Here is a 22258-nt window from a genome sequence, read left to right on the forward strand (position 1 = left end):
TTGGTGGGACTTACATGTAGAAGCTCCTGCATCCATATCAAAAGATTGGCTTCCTGTATTGTCACAGACCTTGAATCAGTTGAAAAGGTGTCTGCCTACATTTGTTTGGAATGCAACACTCAAATCTCATGTTCAATTTCCACTAAGTTTAGCTTTAGTAAACTGCTGGGACTAACAACTGTAGCGGAGTAAACCATCCTCCCATTCCATATTTGCCTTTAATAGCATGTCTGTGGGTAGCATGCAGTCTAAGAGTGTCATGTTCCATACTGTGACACTAATAGAGCAGAGCGATCACAGTGTGCACAGTCCCTTCTTGAGTGTCAGCACATTGCCAGCGTGTGTATGGAGCATGATACGTACAGCTGTACATGTGCCGTTTGTTTGATTACTACGCTAATGCAGCAAGCTTGATAGCTGTTCAAGTTTGGCTGTTTTGTAGGCATGGTGCTTGCTTTTCACTACTCGTACAGATTAAGAATGTTGGACCATGAAGAAATTGTAGCAATCTATTAAAGGTGCACAGTTTCATTTCAAGATGCACACATTTTCAGAAAATGCATTCTCTAAAACATCCGAGTAAGGGGGGGGAGGGGGGAGGGGGGAGGAGAAGGGGGAGAAGAGAGTGTATCTTTTTGAAGAGAGGGTAAAACATTGATAGTTGATTTCAATTAATGTTGGGCATTCTTTTGAACAGTGAGCCTGTGTCCAGAGTCAGGGTTGTTTTTTGAACCCTTGAACTATGCCAGTCACCCGTCCATCTGGGCCTTTTCACAGCATTTTCAAAGATAATGGGTGTTTGCTATCACCGTAGCTATCATCGTCAATGCAGATCTGCAGGGAATTATCACCAGCAGTAGTAATAAATCAAATACTGATTAACTTTGCTCACCTACTTTTCATCTTACGGATAGTTATCAACCAGGAATGCCAACGTGCAGTCATCGAGAAGTTTGGACTTTACACATCAAAGCCTCCATACTCAGTGCTGTAGACAGATATCAACTGATACTGTTCAAATCCAGTGCACAGAAAAAAAAAAAAAAACTTACTGAGAAAATATGTTTCATTGTTTCATTAAGCTGTGATCGTATGGAAATATCTTTCATAGTATCAAGAATGTGATTTTTGATTTGCAAGTGACACCACATGACTGACTCTACATTAACCTTTTGTAGCCCATGGTTATGCACTGTGATGGCTTAATATTGCATTTTTCCTAGGAACTTGATGCTGATAATAAACTTGCTTTACTAATAAACTTTGTAAATGTTGCCCACTGTTCTTCTAGACTAGTGTATACACACTCTAAATGCATGATTAGCCCTTGCGCACTTCTTTTTCACCGTAGCCTGCACCCACGGTGAAACAAACTTGCATTTGGGCCAATCATGTATTTGTCGTTCAGATAATCTGGTGTAGTGCATGCAAGATCATGCACTTCATACAGCAACAGTGCCTTAATCTGTGCATGAGATCACATAGAAAACAGAGATGCCATGTGCAGTATTCCCTCGTAGTGCCTCGGGAATAGTGAGGAAGCTACCCCTTCGAGTTGGAGTAAATAACAATACCTTCTTCTTCTTTTTTCTGTTGTAGCTCATACTGTAGTGTAGTTTTGTTGGTAAAGTCAGGCTTACACATAACATGTAAAATTTTACAACTATTGAGCTGCAGTTACAACTACAGTGTAAAGCCATTTAATCATCAGGTTGCAAAGTATAGCAAATGAGGTCAAACATTGTATATTAGGTTGTGATGGTTGTGGCATTGTACATTTAATCCAAGTGATTGATCAGAAACCTGTTACTACTACTTTCATACACCAAGATTGACTAGAACTTGTGCTGGCCAGGCAGCAACACTCAGCGAGTGTCCAAGTGTGTAACATTTGAGAGCATCGGTGTAGCCTTGGCTGTTCACACTCATGTTTGCAGAGAGATGCATTGTGGGAAGGTCATGCGTCTTTCCTATGGCAAGATAACATCTGTGATACCAGATCAGGTCGTGAGCAGTGAGATGGACTGCCCTAGAAGAGGGATGCATTGATAATCAACACAAACAGTTTTCAATTCAGATGTGCCGAGAGTGAGTGCTCATAAAAACCACTCAGCGCTGAGCAAATTGGTACGCTCTACAATTCGTTATCCCCCCGAAGCCCGTCTAGATATCTCGGCAGCATGTCTCGGTGTCTCTTGCCCGTGGTGAGGGCGCCGAGGCTGTGCAACGATCGGATTTCCCCCAGGACAGTCTTGGCGAGTAGACTAGTATCGATGCATCGACTGTGCGCATATCTAATGAAGGTCAACAGGGATTCTGCCAATGCAGATTGCTGTGGAAGGCCCCCTGTCTACGCACATGAGGGTGCATACGACTGTCAACACACGAGCTAGGCTGACAGCATTGTTCCGTGCAGGGAAGAGTGCACGGTGTCTATACGTCGGTGTAGCGTTTCAGTTGTTCTCGTAACGCTGCGAGGGGAGATTGGTCGATGTGGGAGAAGTTGATTTGATAATCTATGTGTATGCCTGGTGGAATGCCGCAGGCAATAGGATTTGCGCAAGACAGATGCGCTTGGTTTTGAAATGTGCATTGATGCGAAAGAAATGATAAACAATCAGTTTTGGCGGCCTTTACACAGTCCATGTGTAGTGCAGAGGAATGCATCCCATCTTCCCTGCTCAGTTGTTGATGATGATGACATGTCTGTAGCATATTTAGATTTGTGGACAGATGAGCCTTTTGGAGGAGGGGGTTTGGGAGAGGGGGAGAGAGTAAGCTTTATGATGTACAGTAGCGTCCACTCTGAGACTTGGAGTAACCCATGGTTGATCGATGTGATGATCTACTTTAGATGGTGATATACTGACACTGCACAGAGGCTCTGCTGCTAAATAGGCCCCAGTGTCAGTCACTTGGGACATATCCATGCCTTCCAAGACAATTTCGGGTCACTAGAATGCAATGACCTTGAGGTTACATAAAATTCTTCCTTCTTTATACTGATAGCAGCCTTAATGTCTGAACCCTGTAGTTTTTATTGTTTTTTTTTCACCCTTGATATCCATACAAGTAAGTACAGTATAAAGGCGGATAGCAAAAAACATAGCTTCATATTTATTAGGTGCCCACATTCTGTGAATTTTTAGTTTTTAATCTAAAGGTTATTGTGCTTTAACTGTATGTAAAATATAAATCTTACATCTATACATTGATAATAATGTTCTTCACATACATTGATAGTGTAATGAGATGATAGGGCCTGCCATGAGTTTGATTTATGATATGACAGTATTCAGCATGCAAAGCAACTACCATCTTACCATTTGCTCTTTCCAAAATAATTGTCATAAATTCTTTTAGAACTGTTGCTTTATCATTAATAATGTAGGAGTTGGATGAAGCCTGTTTTTCCAAAAATTATTTACAAGGAGACTGTACAAACCTTTGTACATGTACAATGTATTATGTGCAATTCCTCCTTAAAATGAAGTTTAAATATAATTTTACCTGTCCATGTGCACATGCATGGGACAATTACTACTCACCTGAGGTAACTCACTGATACTTAATGTCACAAAAATGAAAGAATGACATATCTTGGAATGCCCTGAACTGTTCAGTGTGCTCTTCCTCTGCCTTAAAGATAGCCCTTCCCTTTTGCATTCCTTCCCAAATAGCACAGAACATGATATATTCTATCAGAATGACAAGACTATTGTAAATCTATAACATTTATGTGATATTAGAAGGTTGTTAGCCATTAAAATTCAAATAATGCACCAAACGCTCACCGTAACGTATTCTGTGTACTAGGCACAGCTGCATACATTAATCCTCCTGTGGTTATAATAATTATACTTATACTTCGAACAAAAGATATGCATATTAAAGCTGTCAGCTAGAAATGAAGAATTCACTAGCTTCTCTTACTTTGTTGTCGATAGCAAATAACAACACACCACTTACATGAACTACACGTGCAACTAAGTGCATCACACAGGTCTGTAGAATTAGACTAGTAGTTTAGATTTGTAATTTTTTCGTAGTACGAAAAAAATATTCAAATCTTAACGGTCAATTTACTAAACAAATAAAGACCCTCTTGAGTTCAAAATTTACAGGAGGTTTCCAAATGTTTTCTTCAATACCTAAGTGTTCTCACCAATTTTTCAAAAATTTGCATGTAAAAGGGATTGGCTGTCTTTAAGGTCTGGGGAAGAGAGGGGGAGAGAGAGAAATCTTTGACTGTGACCCAGTGGTAGAAACCAGCATCCATTGTAAGAACAAACAGTCCTGTTTGTATTAAACCTCTTGATGAGATTAACTCCCCCCATTATGCCCACATTTCCTTCACTGGCGCAGCTTTGTAAACCAGTGGGCCCATTGTGCTCTCTGCACCTTGGCTTGACATGCAGTGTGCATATCAATCTTGAATGTAAAGCTGTAGGTAAAGTGTAGTATAGGGTAGTGATGGAACACACACACAATAAAAATGTGTAATGTTATTGAAAAGGTAAGATGCTGTTGTTTGGCTTGTGTGCTAATTTCTCTTGTGCTGAGGTTTACGATGCCCTCTGTTTTGCTCAATAGGTCTTTAACTCAGACCCAAACTATCCAGTTTTTCCAAGGGAGTAAAAGCCGCCTTCTTGGCTATAAATAGGTATAGGCCACCATCAGGTGTATTCTCATACTGTAGTGCTGTGCAGGTGTGTGTACAGTGTCTCGGGGAAAATGTCTCCTGAGAGCTTTGTGCAGCTGAAAATGAAAAAGACAGATCCATATTTTTATTGACTATTATGTGTTAGTAGCCTGTTTGGGAGGACTTCCATTTCCATTTGGCTAATTTCATAATCTCAATAGTGGGGAGGGTGGAGATCTCTATTTGTGCTGATCCATTGGAAATGCAGTGCAGTTTATACAGTGGTTGTAGTGATAGATGAACATGTTCAAGCGAGCAGTGCATGCTATTGCATTGATGTTACATGTGACCTGGCTACTTTTTAATTTTCATTAATTATGATTCAATGAAACAAATTCCTTCTGTTACTGAGCCAAAGAATGTGATTAGCTTTGCATGTGAACTATTTGTGGGGCCTCAGTTGCAAACATTAAGTGACCTGTAGTAAGTTTTTTGGGTCCCCCCCCCCCCCCCCCCACCCCCTCCCACCAAGAAGGAGACTTGCCATTTGATTTGGTTCAAGATTGACATTTACGTTGAGATATATTTAGAAAGAGGCAGTGTGCCTTGCCAGCTCTATCTCCTTGTGAGCCCCTTCGGTGTGGTTATTGATAACTGATGGGGAGATTTTTGGTGGCCAGGGAAGTATGCTGGGAGTGATTTCAATACCTCATGCAGATGCCCTATATGTGTGGCAGCTATAATATGAAGAAAGGGCCAGATCGTGAAATTATGATCCCACATTGTTTGTGATGTAGCACCAAGCTCCAAAAACCGATCAACCTACTATAAATAAGCCAGTTCAGGAGTTAAATTTCCATGCGAGCTACAAAAAAGTTATTACCAAGTTCAGGATGACTGGACATCCTGGAGAATGCACTGAAGTCAAAACAGGCAGTTTCTTCAATATTTATGAAGAAAGTGATTGTACTTTATAATATGCCCTGATACAGTATGTCCAAATGAAAAACATGCTCATCTATAGTAGAAACAAAAGGTGTGTGAAAACTTCCCGCATGAAATTTCCGATGTTTGAGTAGTTTAGAAGGAGCCTGCCGAGACCCATGCATGTATCACACACTCATGGTTTCCTGATATCGCTGCAAACATTTTTATACAGAACATCCCACGTCTGTCTAAAGTGTTCATGTGTAGAATCTGTGTTGAATACACTGTATATCTACTTCAGTGCAGTTTTGAGCTAGACATGTGGTCTATGTATGCTTTAGTCTTGCTAATGTTGACTTTCTTGTATTATACAATACTAGAAGATTAGATTTCAGGTCTTTCTCTATGTGCATACATACAATGTATTGGGGCTTACCATCTGTTCATGTTTGTGGTAAGTGCCCCACTCTTGCCTCCCACATTTCAGGTGTTTCTTTAGTCATGGGTAGGCTGTTTGGCTCCTTGTGGAAAATTTTGGGGTGAATCAGTGGAAGCGCAAAAGGAAATTGATGTAATTGAATTTACAGGGCTTGCAAAACCTTTTGGTTCCACAAACCCTGTACCTTCCTGTGGGAAAAGCAAAATAGAATGATCGACCTGAGATAAGACCTCGTAACATTCCCAATCGATGTAAGTTCATCCCCTTTCCCGTGAGAAATTGGCAGAAGGATGTTGTTCAGAGCAAGCCAGAAGGATATTAGATGGATTCGGAAGCTAAACGGCACTAATTTCGCTTGTGTACATTTCCACACATGTCAGGTATTGTCAGAGAATGTGCAATGCATATCAAGTTTGTTTGAGAAAGACAGAAAGACAAAACAAACAAGCGTCAGCTCACTGACTTTTTCTTTTGATAGCAAGAATGCATAGCTAAAGGAAACAGACACCTTGCAATGTTCATGGAATTTGCAGTTAGTTGATGGATTGTAGGTTAATACAGTTATCTGCCTATTGATACTGTATTATGCTTCTGCTTGTTTTTTACATTCTGACTGTGATAAGTGCTTACTATGGTAAATGTTGCTAATGACACAAACGAGATACTTTGGCTAGAGAACTTGTGGTACTTAAATAGACATATTATAATCACTGGCATTGAGGATTGATATTTCTTTTTCAAATGAACAAGTACTGAAATGAACATGTGATAAACCTGTGATGTGCACTTGCCGTGCACATCCCATTGCTAGTGTTATGTTTTGTAAGCTTCCAATGTTTTAAGTTCAGACTGTGAGCAACATAAATATTTTGACAGGTAAAGGAAAAAGTTTAGCCAAAGTTTTGAAGGGATAGCGTAGGAAAAGTGATTGGATGTTTGTTGATCAAAATGATACCTACACATGGGGGGACAACCGGCTGATCTTGCAAATATTTTGCGTCTCTTTGCAATTAAAGAGGAGTTAACATTCAGAGGAATTCACCCCTGTAGAATGGTATGCAACTGAAAGTAGTGGAGCTTAGGCATTCATCTTTATAGCAATAGTTACGTGAAGTTTAACAAGCCATAGTACTCATTTTAGGGGATACTTACGGTGAAGTTGGACAAAGGTAAAGGAATTTCCAGGGCTATTCAAATGCAGATACAATTGTAAGTCTGCCAGCACGGTGTTTTATTAGAACTGACTAGTATACAGCTAGGGAGATCTGTGCTTCTTTTGACCTCAGTTGGTTAGACGTTAGATACAATGTATTTGCCAAGTATCACAAATTCTTTGTTTAAAATGTGTACCCCCCCCCCCCATTTTGTTTGTGGTCTATCAGTGATATCATGTTCTTATGTTGTACAAAAATTGGCAGTAAATCTGTGATTAGGATTATTTAAGTTCAGATGCATTTTTCCCCCTTCCATGTCTTGCTTTTATACCATTAACCAAGCAAAGGAGTATCTAGAGGAAGACTGCTATTTTGAGAATACAGTAGAAAGTCAAGTTTATGATTTAGAGTATTTTGATGGGTCATAACCTTGTTATCATTTATTGGCTTGTGCCCAAATCTTCATTGATCCCTTTCTTCTGGTGTCCCCCTTTTGTTCAAAACAACTTTATCTTCAGGCATGGTGCAGATAGTTGGTGACACAACATTTGCTCCTGTGACAGTTGCTCCAGTCTTCCAAGGACTTAGGGCTAGGGTTAGGGTTGTGATAGGGTGTTAGGTTTAGATTGATGTGAAGAATAAGGATTAGGTTTATGCTTGTGGGTAGAATTTATATTTGGCCGAGCTGGCAGATATTTCATCGGAGCAATTGTCGTGGGAGCATGTCATAGAACCATTTCATTCATTGAAATAGACATGGCAATGAAGTATGCCTGGAATGGAATTGATGTAGTTCGACTGATCAGTGACCTCGGCTCATGTACTGTAGCGCACATGCACATTGGGTGGGTTGGTGGGGGGTCAGTTGTAGAGGAGGAGTGTGCAAAATGTGAGGAAAAGCTACGCACCAAACCATGAAGTTTACATTGTAGCTTGAGGACATTCTTTGGTGAATTAAACCCCGCAGTTGAAGGGGCTGCGAAGTGGAATGCTACTCCAAGTTTGAGTTCACCATAATGAATAATGAGTGAAATTAAACCGATTATTGAAAGTTTCACCAAAATCATAGCTGAACATGAACTGGGCTAGTCAGTTGCACACTTTTCCACCAAACATTGATATGGGACACAAGCTTTAGCTTCTTACCTCCCCTCAGGGAGTAACATTTTCGCCAGCATTGGTTTGTTTGTCTGTTTGTTCTTATGCAAAATAACTCCAAAGGTAATTTATGGATGTGGGTAAAATTTTCAGGAAAAGATGATGATAGCACTAGGAATACATGAAATTGTGTTAGTGATCCAGATCACTGTCTGAATACAGGATTTTTTAAAGGTTTTGTTTTAAAGGATTTGTTATCATTGGGACTATGAAATAGGATGGAAATCACAATATGGGTGGAAATGAGTTGCTTGGCAGAGGTCTGCAGTCTCTGAGTGCTTTTGTAGTTGTTCATGTCTTTTGCAAATAAGAATTTCAGCCAATTTTGGCTGAGCTAGTCACCAGATTATACCTCACCGTTAGATTCTCCCTGAGATTAACCTTAACATCCCTAATAAACCACTATTTCTTTTTTACCCCATGAATAATATGGTTTCCTCTCCCGTGGAAGTTCAAATTAACTGGTATTTACCATCACGTCTGTGGTCTTGTGTATTTGTGATGTAGTTAGAGATGATAATTACATCATTGGTGTATGTATTACATGGCGAGGGAGAGGAGGAGAATAGGGGAAGGGAAGAGGGGAGGGGAAAAGGGGGGGGGGGGGGAGGTTGGGAAAATAAAAGACATGGAGCTGAGATCGAGTTGTGTGCCGAGGATGAACAATTTCTCAACATCCATACACAAGGGCATTTGATGTGGTGGTGCAAGATGTTATGCGCAGCTCCTTCATCAAAGTGACATGAGTCAGCTGCTCCCGTGCATGGAGCAGCCGGTCGCCATGGCAACTGCCGTTTTAGCTCAGTAAACAAATGCATCCCCCCATCAAGTGAATTGAGAGCGAAGATAAGTCAAGGGAACTGAAGCAGTAACAGTAACTTTTGCACACATGTACTTGATGTAATAACTGACATATCTACTCCAGGTAGCAGTCGATACGATGCATGATATTTTAGAAATGATTATGAATATTGTAGTAGAATTCCAACAAAGTGCAGCTTTTCAACAGAACAAGCAGCCCAAGATTATCTCATTGCCTTTAATGCTGGTATAATTGAAGTTAAAAGCTTATCAGATAGACATTTGCATGGAGATTGGTCGAGACTTTGTGATCTCTCCCATGACTGGTATGTCTTGTATTGAAGCATTGAAGATGAGCTGATTTTGCTTTACTAGTCACACATTATTCATAGACACCTGCTCGAGTATAGTCCGGGACTAGTCTTCAATAGGTTAAAATGTCAAATAGAAGACAATGTTGTGTGATGGTTTGACGTGACTGCTAGGGAAGCAACTATTAAGGCATTGGAAGCAAGCAACAGGAGGCCCCCAACAGCTTGAAGTCCCTTTCAAAAGACAAGGCAGTGAGGATAAAGTGCCTTGCCATGAGGCACACTCACTGTAGCCAGGGGACTGGAATCAGGGACCTTTTGATTGATAGATTGATGGTCCATGGTCCTATCCACTGGGCCACAACAACTTTTCAATGTGCATCAAAGCATTTGCATCCCAACAGTGGGCAGTTGTTAAAAGTTCTAAAGTTTGTGAGTGTAATCAGTCACGGATGCTATTGCAGGTATACTGTAAAAGCAAAGCATGTTTAAATTCTCAATTTGTATTTGGTGTGCTACTCCATCTCAGCGTATATTATGGCATGGTCCTTTGTGTAACATTTACACAATCAAATGTGATAAGAAAGACCTTTTTGATATGAACCCTTACAGAATACATTGTAGCATCATTTGTTATTCACGCGTGTATTCATGTCTTTGCACTGTGTTCAAGTGTAAATTCTTGAGGTGTTATACCGTCAGTATCTGTATTTTGCAAAGGTCAGGAAACTTTATTTGTCTTTCCACACTGACAATATGTGCAAAGTTTGCACATTAAACAACTGTCCTACAAATTTGCACTGGAATATAATGGTAGAAAAGTTGTAGTAGTGTACATGTAGGTCTTCTGTGTGAGTAGTACAGTATACTCCAGTGTACTGCAATAATCCCAAAATTTCCCCTAAAAGTTTGAGCATGTTTCCGTATAACTATAGTTTGTTTCTACAATAGGATCTGTAATAAAAGCTGCATCATGACCAAACATTCCATATTAAACAAAAGCAGAGAAACAAAAACAAAACATGTAATGTAAAATAAAGAGTTCATGCCAGAAGGATAATATGAACCACACAGAAATGATTCTACACGCGAGTTGGTAGTCCTTGACTGTAGCCATACATTTACTGCCGATCTGTATCTGTTTGAAGTAGCCATTGTGTTGATCAAGCCCCAAAAACAAACAAAACAAGAGCCTACAATCGGATCTTGAGATGAAGTCCAGCAGACAAGGCCAAGTTCGGTCACCCTTGACTGCCCCCTGTCTCTTGACCCCTCTTGTCTGGCCATGTCCTAATCCCTGAAGCCCAAGTCCGGACCCAGACCGGTCAATGAACATTCCCCCCTGTCTATTCATGCTATTGTTGATGGCCTCGACCTCAATTAGCTGCTGAATTGTCTCTCTGGATGATTCCATTCATGAACGTTCCAGTCTAGTCAGAATGTTATCCTCTATGCTTCTTGGTTAGCCTTAGCTCAAGTCTGCAAGAGCAAGCAAGCAAGATAAAAGCGTGAGGGAGATTTAGATTTATGTTTGTTTGTTTTTTGCCAGTGAAAAGGCAACTTTTGTCAAATAAAGTTCAGTATATCATTGTGCTAGCAGAAGGGTTGTCAGGTTTTAGTGACACATGTTTCTGTTTTCTTTCATTCACCTTTTTAGCATTTTGCCTTGTTTTTAGAGTTTCATATTGTAGAAACAAATTCAGGTCAATGCTAGAGGAATTGGAACATTTTGTGCTAGTGGATGTTTGGCTTGATTTTGTATGAAACTGCAGACAAAATCTGTACAAAACTGCTGCTTACACTGAAAATGTGCTTCATAACAAAGTGAACAATGCATAAGGGGCTGTTGGGAGTTAATCATGAATCTTCTGTGTTGTGTGTAGACTCTATAGAGATGTCTTCCAAAATCTCTGTAACTCTTCTGACAATGTGTATCCACATGGAAAAACTGTCACTGAGTATAAACCCCAGTATTTTGTTAGATCCTCATGTTATGTGATGCAATGTCAATTGTTGGTTTACTCAAAATGAATGCCACATTCGATACGGCGATAATGCCTTGGCTGTAAAATTCCCCTATCTGACATCCTGTTCCAGAGTTGCAGTGGTGTATTTGCGTAATCATTTTGTGGTTTCACATGGCAATCAACCGTAGAAAAAAACAACAAAAAACGGTATGATATATTTCTGTATTCAACTGTAACATACGTGCAGCTGCTACATACATAATATCCATGTGAGACTGTTAGGTTTTCATTTATCATAGACCTTTTCATCTTAAAGTCAATATTAAAACAATTTTTTGTTTTTCGTCTGTCTTGAGATGTTTCCTCATCCCATGGCAGAATTATGGATCGTGATCCTCAAACATTTGTAGATGTAGTCAAACGATAATGAGGGGACCGTCTCTCAGTTTGACACAAGGATGGCTATTCATTACATAGTTAGTTGGTAGCTAAGGATCTTATCATTGGCTGTTATATTCTAAACATCTATTTACATTTTTGTTCTAAAATCCTTTTCTTTTTTTTGTAAAGCAGATTAGGGTAGTATTAGGGTGATAAAGTAAACATAAAGCAATCTTTTGAACTACTTGCTAAATAGCTTGGGTGTACAGAGTAGGATAGGCTTTTAACGAAGCATGCAGCTTCAGAACGATCAGATGCTCTTGTGATATTTCAAGCAGACGCACACTGGTTTCATCATAACAAAAGCATTTTCTTGGTACTGTGTTTCAAAACTATGCTGTGATTTTTGATAGAGTAAGGTGGAGTATCCTGTACACTTGACATGGAAAAGTACTACATGTAAATTACCGTACAAAGAGGTAAGCTCAGGGTAATCTCAGTTTATGTATGGTAGGGTAGTGTGAGGGGAATAGGGTCTGGTTCACAGACTAGCAGCCCGTGTGGGCTGAAGTCACTGTACATTGGATGTTTGCCAAAGTTTGTAAAGAGGTGACTATCACCACGTGTACACTAGTTCACTGGGCCAGCTGTCTCCTGCGGGTACTTTTCCATGGCTGTCGGTGCCACTCTCGGCAGAGTAGCAGTACCGGTATGATGTCATGTTCAGTTGTCACAATAACCTCAGCATGATGTCTTTAAAGTGATATTTCTGAAAGAAGGCTATTGTACTTATCTGTAGTACATGTCTTTGAAGGTGAAAGACTGTTTGTATGTTGAACCTACCTTTACTTCATGGTTGCCCAAAAGGCTAACTGAAGTTTACCGGTATTCAATCTATCGCAAGAAATTTTAGTTTCTCCAAACCGGTTGTTGGTCATCTGAAATACGCACTGTGTTGTTAGAAGAGGCTGTGATTAAATGACCAATGGAAGTGTCCCTATTATAACGTGTGAAGATACATTTCTTGCAGTGGTCTGTAGATTGGGTTGCCTCAAGAAAACCATTCATGTAGAACTCTGCCATGCCACAAACCATGTAGTTGCCAAAAACATCCACCAATCAGAAATATATCCTAAGTACACTACTAAAGCAGCAGTGTAACCCATGGAGGATGATCTAATTTCGCTGTAACACACATTCTCAAAGATGCCTGCCCAATGGCGCATAAATGAATACACAACCAAGACGATACAATACAACACAACACAACACAAGTAGGCCTACATGTATACTTTGCGACAATAAGGTCACAAGAATATGTATTTTTTTCTGTGACGTCGTTCTTAGACGAAAGTTTATAACACTACACCACGACTGAAGTGGAACTGCTCCTGAGTATAGCTTTCAGCAATTTGGAGGGAAAATGTGGAGGTGCCAGTTTCTGACATAACCTGTATGGTTTCATATTGCTCATCTACATGTAGTGGTAATGTAGACCTTCTTGGACAGAATGCTCTGAACTTGATCAGTATGTACCTGCTGTAATCAAGGCATATAGCCTTCCATTGTGAGGCGGTGAAATTTGTTTCCTCTTGCTTGTAGTATCCTGTCGGCGGTAGTTTTGAACACAATGAATAGTGTCTCTTTCTACGGTTGGTCTGATTTGCTGGGGTATAATTCCATCCGCTGCGTGTGGCTGTGATATAATGGACTGTACAGAACCTTTTGTCATACAATTACATCACTGCCATGGATTGCCCGAGCCTGGACTGGTCATGTGAGACTTGAATAGAAGCCGTGGTTTTACTTTCTTGAGTTCTAAAGCCCCTCTTGCGTCTCCTTCAAAAAACTCCGCCCCTACACCCCATGACTGAATCACGATCCCTCATTGAGCCGTTGTTATGTTTCTTCATGCTGATACCTGGGATTGTCTAGCATGAAGCTTCGTCTGTGCTTGGCATGTGGGAACATTGCCATTGTGCCTGAGCTGCCCTCAAATTTCAGTGCGTCACTTCACTTGGGAATTGTGGTGTAGGTATGTGGACCAGTGGCAGCAAGCAGGCAGAATTTCACCAGCTCTGCAGTGAATGTGTTCTTTCCAATGATGATGAAAATGGAGAAATGAACAAAAAGAAATGAAAAACAAAAAATAAGTGTGGACAAATTGGAATATACGTAGGGGGCCTATATCCGGTATAAAGATGTTTTTGAGATACCTGAAGATGTGTGTTTGGACTGGCTTTCGTGGTGGCGTAATTGTGATATTGTTTTCCGAAGATTCGCCTTGTGAAACGACACAGACATTTCTCTGAGAGAGATGTCTTTTGTCCATGTACAGCACCTTTACAGATTATCCGAGACATTCGTCATTGAGACCCATGTTCATTATTTTGTATGTTGTTGTTTTCCTTTGTCTGTCTATGGATGGAACAAGGATAGGCAGATGATGTGTATCGCATAGAAGCATTGCCAAAAAAAAAAGACATGTTTGATTCTTGGCATTGTCAAGATTTGTGCCTCTTGACTGCACTGATATTTTCACAGAACTTGTGCATTTGTGTCATTGCCTTACAGTGGAAAGGATTCTCTCTGTCTGGATGCATTCCTCCTGAGACTTGGTGATTGTGTGTTTCACGTGGGCATCATGTAACTTTATTTATGATTATTAGGGGTCGTCACTGCCACCCGCAGAATTTGAAATCCTCAGATATTCAGATTCATTCCTCTTTGCTCAGTCGACTCTGCGAACCGTGGCCAAAGTCTGCCCTCCACAATGGCTTTCCAGGGACCGACCTGACTGCTTGCCTCCCCCACTACAATGAACCTGAACGTGTCACCCAATGAACTTTGAACGCAAACAGCGTCGATTATGGGCCCACAGTCGAAGTGGCGAATTGCCCCAACCATTTCATTGATACTTGGGATGGCAGTGACACTAGGATTGCATACATCACAAAGCCATTAAGCCCTAATTTTTCAGTCCCTGTCTGTACATGGACCAGAAGACTGATGCCTAGTTTGTCGAATAGGTGAAAGAATGGCTGTTTATTCGGCACACCAGCCATCTAGTGACAAAAGACTTGTTTGTTCATGTTTAGGCTTTCATCTGTGTGCCAAAGCACCTCCCCCCCGCCCCCCAACCTTATACCTGAAATTCACCCCTGTAATATCTCTGTGTATTCTACTGGGACAATACACAAAAAAGAGTTCCACATATTCTCATTTTTCTTGCATACTGAAAGACCACTTTACTTCCCTCCTCTCAAAGGCAGGGGAATGATATTACCTGTGACATATGTTAGATATGGGTTATTTTTCTTCATTTCTATCCTATGAAAGCTCTCAAACAGAATACCTAGTATGAGGTAGTAAGTAGATTGGTCCCTTAATGAATGCATACAGGCTCCAGTATTCCATACACAAGTTGCTGCATCATCACAATTGCGTAATGGGGAACTTGTACCCTTCACAGAATATTAGAATACACTCGGATACTTAAAATACTGCTGTATTTTGCACGGTTATTCATAACATGAATGCAAATACACCACAAAATACATCATGGAATAGTATGGCATTTAGGCGGTAATTCAAACTTTGCACGAAATACAATTTGACTGTGAATCAAGAAGAGCTGTACCACCAATTGTACAACAGTATACTATGCAGTATTTCTCATGTGACCCAGCACACATCCTGTCTTTTTCCCATAGGAGATATAGAATGTAAATGGCAAGGTGCAGTGTTTACCAGAAATACCATGGTATGTCCTAACACGAGAGCAGACCAAGTAAAATACTGCGGTATCTTTTGCCTTGGTATTTTATACCACAGTTAAATTTAAATGTGAATACACCTACTACAGTTTTAGGCAAGATGGAGGTGTCAACAGGACATGAATATTCATAGGCTGTATCATTAAACGCCCTGCTTATGGCAAGGATAGGCTAGCTCCATTGTAGATGGGCTTGCATTGAGCTGCACTGCTGAATAAACATTCTTAGGTGACAACAGAGTAGATCGTGTGTACTCAGCACTGTACATCTGAGCAAGTGGCATGCATATTTTATGGATGTACATGTAGGTATAATACCTCTGTCCAAATCTGTAGTACTTTAATGGGGGTTACTTCACAAATAAAGTTTTCACACCTGTAAATCATTTCCCTTTTATGTTTGTATCATTGTTATGTTTATTCTTTAAGTAACATGATATTCATTTTTAAAAAAAAGTCCTGTTTTTTGTTTGATATTCAAGCAAACAAACTTCATTCACCTCAATCCAGGGGGGAGGGGGCTTCAGTTTGCCAAACTTTTTTCGGTAGTCCCCAAAGGGTCAAATATTGAGGAGCAAAGATTGAACAGGGCAGTTAGGCTATTGACAGGTAGTGTCTGATGCCGCTACAGTTTTCAGTCTTGGATGGGCATATTTCTGTTCTTGCCTTAGTAAATTTCTTTCATAGCTGCCCTATCTACTTTTCCTGAATTCATGCCTCAGGAAGAAAAACTTGAAAGAACGTCAATATTAGGTGAGTTCCACCCCCTCCCCTTTCTACAGCAGAAAGGTCTAGGCCCCCCTACTTGTGATAAAAGCTAATATTTACTTGTGTTCTGTAATGCAGCGTGCAGGGATTTCATGATTTATCATGGGGGATGGGGTAGAGGAGAAGGGTGTAAAAAGCTGCGTTTGACCTCAAAGATCAGTCATAACTGGAAAGTGATATAAATCAGCTCGAAATATGGGGAAATGTTGCCTCTGCCTGTGTGGCTCAGTGGTGAGGTCACTGTTACACAAGGTCACTCTCTGATCCACTACCTACTATATATGCAAGGCTGAAATTCCAGAACAAGTTCAGTGTGCATTTTGCATGTGGTTATGTAATACAAATCAGCATTGTCGCATGTCCTTGAGCATCATTTTCAACAAATGTTATTTTTCAGGGAAAGGGGTAGGAATGAAAGTTTAGGGCCTACATGTTTCATGTACATAACAAAACTTATGGCTCAATGTAATGATTAGAATCAAAAGTTGGGCAAAGTCATGCACTAGAGATGCACATTACACACACACACATTTCAGGTTTCATCATTTTGTACGAGAGAAGATTCTTCGTTGTATACACTCCATCCGCTCTTCTGGCGGTCTATTGATGACTGCTCAGGACATTGGAAAGAGGTGTTATGGTGACATCGGCAAGCGGAAAATGGGTTCATTCCCGGCAGAGTGCACATGTCGCCATGTGCACGTCGGGTAATCGAAACTACTGAGCTGTTCAGAACCACAGTAAATGCTTTGATGCCGCAATGGCAGTTTAGCGTAAAGACTATTACCTGGTACAGAGGTGACACTTTTAGTTGTTTACCACGTGATTATCCCCAGTTTCAATTGTGACCTGGCTCTCACCTGGCTACAGTACCAGCAACTTTGCATTTAATACCTCATCAGTGATTTATAGTACTGTGATGCAGTATGCTGTCCACCAAAATGATGAGATGATTGTGAAACTGAAAGGTAACAAATTGTTGAATAAATGTACTTTCACTACAAGATGGTCAATCAAGAGACCTGTCACAGTAAAACGTTTCCTCATCTCTGATCTTGTCTGTTGACAAATTATATGCATAAAGGGGCTTTTTAGATGAATTTTATAATTTGACATCATGTAGTGCATATTAGTCTGTTATGTTACGTAAAGATTTGTGGGATTATTGTAGTCCTAGAGCAGATTAGTACCATGCAAAACACAAAATATAATACACTTAGCAAGGATGGTGACATAGGTGGCTTCATGTTTTCCAGTATTGAATGTAGCAATAACATTCCATTACAACAATACTTGCTTAACAACTTCAACTGTGTAGAATGTGTGCATACTCACTTCATTTGTTCTGCTTCCATGAGCACCCATACTCATGCATTCTTACGGTGAAGCTGCTTTATCATCATCCTTGTTCATTGTGATTTGTCGTGAATTTTAAAAACATTCTATTCATCACCCCTTCCACTATAAATTCTGAAACTCTGTGACCAGTAGGCCTATAAAACCAATGTATCAGATTTTCAAATGCTTAGTCTGAAAGTTATCCAAGAGTCTCCTTTAATAATTATTAGAATTAAATTGAATAACCTACACAAAATGCACTCTTGGTGAACTGAAATATACAGATCATTTTATATTCTATTGAATAGTTTCGGGGAGGGGGGGGGGGTTGGTTAGGAGGGGAAGGGAATCTGTCATGCAATGAAGGAAACAGGTGTTTTCATAGGCAAACTTTCATTGTGTTGCACTTTTCATCTCCCTCTTGATTTTTTCAGAGTCGCTCGAACTCTTTGATAGCGAATGCAAATATTTGATATAAAGCAGCCCAAAGTGTACTCTTCATGCACTTTTTTTTTTACACCCCCGCCAAACGAAGTTTGAAGGGGGTATATAGGAATCAGCGGATGGTCGGGCGGTCAGTCGGGCGGTCGGTCAGTCGGGCGGTCGGGCGGTCGGTCCGTTGCAAATCTTGCGTCGCGAACTACTTCCTCAGTTTTCAACCGATTCCCATAAAACTTGGCACAGATGTGTGCCTTGGGTTGTAGATGTGCAAGACGTATTTTTTGACAGTACCCAAAAGTACGTTGCCATGGTAACGGCATATTATGGGCAAAAATGGGTACAAATCTTACGTCGCGAACTCCTCCCACAGTTTGTGATCAATTTTAATGAAATTAGGTACAGATGTTCATCTGAATATGTTAATGTGCAAGACACATATTTCCGCAGTGGCAAAAAGTGCGTTGCCATGGTAACGGCATATTAAGGGCAAAATGGGTACAAATCTTGCGTCGCGAACCCCTCCCACAGTTTTTGATCAATTTTTATGAAATTAGGTACAGATGTTCATCTGAATATGTTAATGTGCAAGACACATATTTCCGCAGTGGCAAAAAGTGCGTTGCCATGGTAACGGCATGTTATTGGTAAAATATAGGGCAAAATGCTTCATGGCAAAACTGCTTCATCAGTGTTCTTCCAATTCTCATGGAATTCATATTGGGTGATTTCAAGTTCGGTGCTAGTGCTAGTGCTAGTGCTGAGATAGCACTAGCACCGGCGATAAAACCGAACTTGAAATCACGTCGGTGTTGGGAGTTGACCTCAAAATTATGACGTATTTCCGGTTGCTGGTGCTGGGCTCGGTGTTGAATGTCGTCTGCTGAACCGAGCTCCGCCGTTTGTGTTAGCGATTTACGTGCTTTTTCTCCATTGACTAACACTAGCCCCTAGGGATTATCATTTTCGTCATTTCAAGTTCGGTGCTGGTGTTAGCGTTGCCGTGCGAGACTCATATTTACGTCCATAAGTAGTTGCACGTTTTACGTGCAAAGTCTATGCTAATGCAGTGGTCGCCCACGCAACGTAAACGAACACCATCGACATGGCTTTATAAATCTGAGCGTATGAGCAAAATTAGGATAACTGTGTTTTAAAGAAGGGATGAAATTTGTGGCATTTTAATCATTCTTCCTCGTTATGTGTCTAAAACTAAACAGTCATGGCTACATCTTTTTATATTTGACTTTAACTATGCGCTACCACTTTTTTCGTCGCGCAATTCCCGCGGAGCTCGCGGTGCTGTGATTCCAACACCTAGTGCTGGTGATCGATAATTTTGATCGGTATCGCCTCGTTAATCTGACCGTCGGTGTTGGAGCTCGATTTAACGCTGTTATTCGGGGGCTAGCACTAGCACTAGCACTAGCACCGAACTTGAAATCACCCATTGAATGTTTGTCTTAGGATATAGGTCAGCATGACACATTTCTTGACAGTGACAAAAAGTATGTTGCCATGGTAACAGCTCACATATTATGAGCCAAAATGATGGAAAATTTTGTGTTGCATACTACTTCCTCAGTTTTTGCCCAATTTCCATGAAACTTGGTACAGATGTGTGCCTTTGGTTGTAGATGTGCAAGACGCATTTTTTGACAGTACCCGAAAGTACGTTGCCATGGTAACGGCATATTAATGGCAGAAGATCAAGGAAAGATCTTGCGGATTTAACTACTTCCTCAGTTTTTTGACCAAAGCTTATGAAATGTGGCACACACCTTGATCTTGGTGGGAAGATGTGGAAGACATATTTTTCGGACGTGTCAGAATCTGTTTTGCCATGGTAACGGCATATAAATGGCAGAAGATCAAGGAAAGATCTTGCGGATTGAACTACTTCCTCTGTATTCGACTGAAGCTCATGAAATGTGGCACACACATTGGTCTTGGTGGGAAGATGTGCAAGACATTTTTTTGGACGTGTCGGAAGCTGCGTTGCCATGGTTACGGCATTAATGGCGGAAGATCAAGGAAAGATCTTGTGGATTGAACTACTTCCTCAGTTTTTGACAAAAGCTTATGAAATGTGGCACACACAATAGTCTTGGTTGGAAGATGTGCAAGACATATTTTTCGGACGTGTCGGAAGCTGCGTTGCCATGGTAACGGCATTTAAATGGCAGAAGATCAAGGAAAGATCATTCCTTGGGTAAGACTGTCGTCACGGGGCGGGGGTATTAATCACCTTAAGTGATATTTCTAGTTCTTTTTGGTAGGGCCAGCGAGCGTCCCACTTCCCCTGTTTATGGTAGGTGCCGATAAGAGTTTACAAATTAGCCTCATGAATATTTAAGATGGGTACCAAAGGGGAGCATCTCTAAAAACTGAGTGCATATGATTCAGATAGGCAGTGCATATCAGCGTGATGGGGGGGGGGGGGGCAGGAAGAAACATATAAATAAGGCTTTCATATGTTTTCTCCTCTTTTTTCTTGGACTTTGGACATTTGCTTGCAGTCATGCCTGATTTTTTTTTTTTTTTTTTTTTTTTTACAATTCCAATTGTTAAGTCGAGTTTGTATGCAGTAAACAAGTTTATATGTCTTTGTCAGTGTCAATACTAGTCAAAGCCTTCTAGGTAATGACATATGATGAAGTGTATTGAGATAACTATAATACTCCCAAACACGTCACTCCTTTCTTTTCTCCCACAAACCAACATTCAGACCTCTAAAATTGTTATGTTTCTGTAATCTTTTGAATCATTATACATGTTATCTTTGTTCAATGTGTTTAAAGAGTGTTATATCAAACATATAATAATGGATATAAAAACTACCAGTACATTGTACGAGTGTACAGGACTACATGAAAACCTGCCCCATGTACAATTTTTTTAATAATTTTATGAAGGTATTGTAGTAGCAAGGGGGACTTGGGTGCTTTAAATAGTTGTAATGATGAATTTATAGGTTTGCTGTTGACAGATGGGGTTCTAAGAGCAGGGAGGGTAGAACTGCGTATGTTTGTATGCCAGCTATAAACTACACTATATGGACAGATCTCAGCCATGAATGGCTCAGATTGTCCCCTGAATGACACTATTTGCTAGACACGCTACAAATCAATGATTCTCTTTGGAATTTGCCCCCTGAAATGGAATGAATGGTTACATCATCACGGGCACTCTGCAGCAGCCCATACAAGTGTATATCCTCCCCTATGTACACCAGGCAAGATCAAGTGCATGGTGACTTCTTCCGCTGGAGGATTGCGGCTATTAACACGGGCTTGTCATCCTATTAAAGCATTTCCTCAGCTGAAAGCTGTGCTAAAAAGGAATGGTAGCTCCTTGCAAGTGAGATCTTGTCCATTGCTTACACTCCAAGAAAAAAAAAAAACCCAAAAAACATGTATATGTACAATGTATTATGAAAACTTAGGTATTGGTACTATTTTGTTGTAAAACTTGTGAAAGTAAAAATACATGCAGTGTATGGGAAACGCATACGATATACCAGTGCACATAAGATGTTGTAAGCATGAAATTGAGGTATGGTAAACATAAGACAAATAGAGAAAGAATCTGAAAGCTGCTTTAGTCACATCAGTGATAGGTATTACAGGCCTAACTATGTGCATTCCTAGCTTTTAGCCCTTTTTCCTAGCTTTTAACCTGTTTTCCTGAAAGGAATTCTGAAAGAGAAACCGACCTCACTGGGGACTTTTTGCCAAAACTTGCTTGGGAAGTCAAAGTGTTCCCCTGCTGCATATACATTACTATTCTTCCATTGTATTCTGTGTCATCTGACTTCCTATGATGATCATCTTTCTTCCGCTGTTCTTCATGTGATTTTTGTTTCTTTTATCGTCGATCCAAATTGGGTGCTGTTTTGCTTTGTGTACGTGGAGAGGGGTTGTTTTAAGTGGACGCTTAAAAGTGTTCATTTGACTTTTGTGTTGTTGGCTTTGTTGTGTGTGTGTGTGTGTGTGTGTTTGGTTTTTTTTGTGGGGGAGGGGGGAGGGTATGGATTTTTTTATATATTTGGGCCGCACATCTGGCCAGCTGTGTTCCAGCCAGTGTCCTCACTGTTCTTCCCCAGGTCTTCTCGAGTGTTTGCTTGTCACAAGTATTGTACAGTGTTGGCCATAATGTG

At 40.5% G+C, this 22258-nt stretch overlaps 1 protein-coding gene across 1 annotated transcript in view; it reads left to right on the forward strand.

Moving 5' to 3' along the window:
- LOC139732045 (sodium/potassium-transporting ATPase subunit beta-1-like) overlaps window positions 1-22258 on the forward strand; it is a 48405-nt gene that overhangs the window by 10172 nt on the left and 15975 nt on the right. The window lies entirely within an intron of this gene.

The sequence above is a fragment of the Diadema antillarum genome, unplaced genomic scaffold (assembly GCF_040938485.1).
Source record: "Diadema antillarum isolate AM-2024a unplaced genomic scaffold, OU_Dant_1.0 seq00000398_RagTag, whole genome shotgun sequence".
NCBI lineage: Eukaryota > Metazoa > Echinodermata > Echinoidea > Diadematoida > Diadematidae > Diadema > Diadema antillarum.